This window comes from Eublepharis macularius, chromosome 4 (assembly GCF_028583425.1).
Source record: "Eublepharis macularius isolate TG4126 chromosome 4, MPM_Emac_v1.0, whole genome shotgun sequence".
NCBI classification, from domain to species: Eukaryota; Metazoa; Chordata; class Lepidosauria; order Squamata; family Eublepharidae; genus Eublepharis; species Eublepharis macularius.
Window position 1 is genome coordinate 104,061,403 of NC_072793.1, and position 5,230 is coordinate 104,066,632.

The 5,230-nt window shown below is 40.8% G+C and overlaps 1 protein-coding gene across 4 annotated transcripts in view; it reads right to left on the bottom strand.

Annotated features, from left to right (window-relative positions):
* Window positions 1-5,097, bottom strand: part of PBRM1 (polybromo 1) — an 87,781-nt gene extending 82,684 nt beyond the window's left edge. For all 4 annotated transcript variants that reach the window (XM_054976174.1, XM_054976175.1, XM_054976176.1 and 1 more), the window contains exon 1: window positions 4,980-5,097. The gene's annotated coding sequence lies outside the window, so the exon portion shown is untranslated. The remainder of the gene's footprint in view (window positions 1-4,979) is intronic.
* Window positions 5,098-5,230: the final 133 nt, after the last annotated feature.

A 5,230-nucleotide genomic window follows, 5' to 3' on the forward strand; every position in this document is an offset into this window, starting at 1 on the left:
AGAGGCTAGCTGAGGCCAGAGTGGGGAAACCAGCACAGCTTTTAGAATGGGCACACAGAGAGGCCCTCAAGAAGAGTTGGTGGGGGGATGGCAGCAGCCAGCCAGCCTCCCTCCCTCCAAGCCTGCACCAGGGGGAGCTGCGAAGGGGAGGCCTCCCCACTGGTCCTGCCTGCCCACCACTCTCCACGGACATTGCGTGGAGAGGAGTGCCATTTTCTAGAGCCTGTTGTTTTTACAATGGTCTTGGTTGCTAGTGGTCCCATAATACATAAGCTGTCTCAAAATCTACCTCCCATATTAGACTCAAGGAAAGTAAACTGTACTATAGCTTTTGAAATCAATGGGACTTAAATGAATTATGATTAACAGTAATTTGAGTTCAACAGAATAAGAGTATCATCACTCTCTAGCCATTAGAGAAGAATTCATTGTTCCCATATGGGGGGGGGGGGGGCATGTCACATGAAAGTGTGCCAGATGGGAGCTTCCAACAGATTATACTGCATACCACTTTAAAAACAGAAACATTACATTTCTATGTTGCAAACAATATTTAAAGAAGCACTCAATAAAAATTGAATTGGTTGACAAATTATTTCTTAGTTAGAGAGACACTACACATTGTAGACGTGAACAAAACTCCATTTGAAATTGAAGGAACCACCTCCAAGAACAAACAAAACATTATGGCAATTTAATGATCCTTTTGGTATCACTGGAGGATGCTGAGGCCATGATGCATGCAAAACTAACTGAGTAAAGTTGTTCACCAAGCCTGAAGAACAGAGAACATGGAAGACACTCAGCACAAGCACATACTAAAAGAAATAAATTTGGTGTAATATAAACGTCTGTCTCTGTCTCTGAAACATATGCAATGCCAATCTCATCTTCAATAAGCCCTCAAAACCAGTTGTGGAAAATATTTCAAATTTCTATGTGCAGCATTGAAATTTTAGATTCCTCAGTGACTCACCCCGTTAAACAACTGACAACAGATCCATAGATGTCATTCAAGCTCTATTCACTATGTGTCAATTTAACGGGATTCAAACGAGGCATGTTCAATCACTAAACAAACTGTACATCCAAACTCTCAGTGTCATTCCAATTAACGTGTTCACATTGATGCTTTAAAGTCAGTGTAGGCTAATGGCTAGAGTGATGGACTAGCATCTGGGAGGCTAGGTTTGATTCCCTGCTCTGTCATGGAAACTCACTGGGTGAACTTGATCAGTCAAACACGCTCAGCCTAACCTGTGTCACAAGGTTGTTGTGAGTGGGGGGAAAGAGGAGAATGATGTAAGCTGCTTTGGATCCCCACTGGAGACAGAGGCGGAGTATAAATGAAGCAAGAAAATTGTAAAATAAATTCTTGGTCTGGCATAATTTGGTTAGAAAGTTTGTATTTCATATTGAGAAAAACAGGATTAACTACAAAGTCAAGGGTGAAACAGATGAACCAGAACGATTTATCATACAAAACAAAAAAGGTCTGGGACAATTATGGTCTTTTGAAGGGTTTTAATGATACTAAGTAAGATAAGATATAGTTAAGATCTTTACTAATAACAAGATAAGAACAACTATAATATAGAAATAATGTGATATTAATAGCGGGGGGTTCGAGTGCTGTTGGAAGTCAACATTGAAAAGGGGTAGGGGAGGGGGTAGGGAAATATACTTGTGGGAACTGAAATGGATTGTATTTGTGTTTTAATCTGACTATATATTGACCCATCCAATAAAAAATTTATTAATTAAAAAACAAAAAAGGTCTGAAAGTCATGAAAAAGAGGGACAAGACAGTACACACATTATCAGTAAATTATCAGATTTACCAGAGTACAACCAGCACCACGAAAAGCCAGTCTCCTCATATTGTCTGTTAGGCAAGTAAAGAAATTGGGAAAAGGCAAATCCTTAAAGCACCAATTCAGCAGTAGTATTAGTACAGCAAAAACTGAAAGAGAAGACAAAGGGAAAAAAAGAAACAAAGAAGAACAGGAAACAAAGAGAAGAACAGGTAAATCAAGAGGAATTGTTTAGGAAAGATCTTCCACAAAACAAAGGGAAAGCAGGAACATGCATATTTAAGTTTTCAGCATTTCAGACCCAGAAAAATAATGGCATTCTCAGAATACCTAAATAAATGACGCACTTCTCCTCCTACTACAGTGAATGGCAAAACTATTAATTTTAAAGGAGTAAGACTGCAACCATAACACTCAAATAATTTCAAGAACAAGGGTGTAATACTATAGAATTCCCTGCCCATTTAGCATAAGCACAATAGCTCAAATATTTCATTTCAAAGAAGCTATTAATGGATGTGCAAAGTATAGCAGCAAAGAATTCAGAGCTCTAAAGAATAGCGAAGTCTGGTAACTGTCATTAAGAAACACAGATTTATGGTGCATAAAATAAAAATTACAAGGTAAATAATCATATCTGTTAAAAGGATGCCCTGCAAGTTAACTATACAAACACACATATATACCTACTACTAAGCAGACCTTGAGAGAAAGATTGTTTGAAGTCATGACATAAGGAGACACCAATTTGCTAACATCACACCTACTTTTCTTTTACATCTGAGCCTGGAATGATAATGGATACCCTAAAAAACCAAAAACAAAACCACCCGATATAGCTGTAAATGGGATGAAGGCCAAGTACATTGAAGGTGAATCTGGACAAACGGAGGTGTTGATAGTTAAAGGTTCAAATATTCTGAGGATCATGAATTTAGTTGTCCTAGACTGGACCACACTGTCCCTTGCATAACTATGTGCAGTGTGAAGATGCTGCTTGATCTTGCTCCAGAATTCACAAATCGCAGCAGCAGCCAAGAATACATTCAGCACCTATACTGAGCAAAATACCTGTGGTAATTTCCATCAACTTCCATCACACTGGTAAAATTAACTAGTCTGCTTTACACATGTGGCTTGGCTTTGTCTAGTATGCGGCAGTCTGTTTACTAACTAGAACAGGTTGATGGGAATAAAAAATACTCTAGTCCATCTGGACCAGCTTCCTATGTGATTCCAAGCTCAATTTAAGGTACTGGACTTTACCTTCACATTACTAAACATTCTAGGCCCACTCAGATAAAGGCCTGATTTAAGAATAAGATAGCAACTACTCTACAAATAATCTGTTTGATAGATGTCCATGCAAAAAGTAGCAGCTTTTGTTCTAATTAGCTTTCTAGGATGTTGGCTGGATGATTTTTATCTTAATTCAGTTCCTATTTTATTGCTTCAGGTTTTTAATGTTTTTATTGTATATTACTTTGGATATTTTAATTAGTAAACCAACAAATGTATTTATACATGAATAAAATGTAAATAGACTCCTTGATGTCATGGGGAATATTTTTGTTAACATACTTAACATACCTCTGCATGCATGCTTGTAGAACTGAAAACCAGGAGTCAAAAATTCACATAAACAGCAAAAGCCAGGTATCGTCTCATTCAGATTTACATAGTTCTTGTAATAGCAGAGAGGACACAAGAAGCTATAATCCCTCCCAATGAAGCACAGTATCTGCACGATCTCCATAAATCAGTTGCTGATGATCACTATTCATTTTCTGTCAACTGAAAAATAACTATCCTAGCACTCCTAAAAACAAAATAGTGACAATGTTTTTTCAAATAAAATTGCTCTTTGAACTGGTTTTATTATGAACACCGATGTCATGTTTCACAGTGCGATCTTATAGTGAGCTACTCCAATCTAAGTTCATTGAAGTTAATGGACTTAAACTGGAGTAACTTCCCATAGAATTGCACTGTAATATCTGAAAGAGTAGCTAGAGTTTGTCTTTAATAGGAACTCTGGAAATAGTTCCCTAGGCTACAGAAAACTGTTGCTTGATAAACCACAAATTTGACACTGGATCATCACTTTTTATTTTTCTACAGCAAAAATAACCTATATTATGAGGAAAGGTGATCAGCAGCTCTAATACTGAGAGTTACATATGAATGAGATCTACCCTTTCCAAAGAAGAATACTGAGCAAATGTGCAAAAATCCATTTTGGACCTCATCTATTTTAGATGGAGTCATCCAATACACTTTCCAGGCTGTTACAGCTTATGGTTCAGTATCAAAAAGTCCTTGCAATAGATTTGTGTTAAGTATTCCAGAAACTGATACTGAATTCCCCCACTAAAAATCTCTTCATTTTACACCGCTATCACCAATTCATTTATCAAAATATCATTGAGTACAATTCCGGTCTCATTCAACTTGTCTGTCATCCTTTCAAAAGGCATATATAACTCCGTTGAACAAGTGTAGTCTTTCTGTCACTTTGACTAGTAAAAAACTGAGATATGACCTTACGCAAAATGGAAATGTCACTGTCAATATTACCATTATTACTGTGGGAAAACAGGAGTGAAGGAGTCTTTGTTTCTAAGCCTAACTCAAGTGAGGAGGGAAGGGGGGAAACACTCATTGCTTTTGACAAGTGCAGTTTCCCAGTTCTGAACCACTGTGAAAAACATTCCACCACGAGGAAGTTTATGGTGCAGGTGGTTTGGTGGTTTTAAAATGTTAGTTTTCCAAAGCCATTTAAAAGAAAGACGATAAAAAGGCTATACAAAAATAAAGATGGGCAAGCCACACATGAGAAAAGGGGCGGAAGAAAAACCAACTGTACATAAAGAAATCGGAGGCGCGTAAAAGTGTAAATTCAAAGGGAAACAGGGTTAGTAGGTCAGGAGCAGTTCAGGGTATCGGGCAGCCAATCTCTTGGGCTGGAGGAGAAAGAGGTCGGTGAGAGAGAAGGGGAAGGCGAGCCGCCCCCCGGCAGGAAAGGCAGAAGCTTCCGCGCTTTGGGGCAGAGACCCCCCGCCCGCAGTTCCGCGGCCACACAAAGGGAACCCGCCGCGGCCTCCTGCCTTCCCTCGAGCGCAGCTTCCCCCGCTCAGCCCAGCCAAGCCCGGCCCCTCGTCTTACCCAGCCAGCCCCGCTGCTGCTGCCGATCCTCCGCCTCCTGCAGCCGCGGCCGCGCTCAGCCCCCGCCGCCGCCACTGCCCCCCGCGCTGCCGGCGTCGCCGCCACTGTTGCCGCTCGCCTCGCTCGCTTGCTCGCTCACAAGCCAGCCCGCCGCTGTCGCAAAGCCTTCCCGGCCGCTAAGTGAGGCGGGGCGCACGACAGCCCGGGCAAAGGCCGGCGGCGGGGAGGGGACGGAGGCGGGAGCGCTTTAC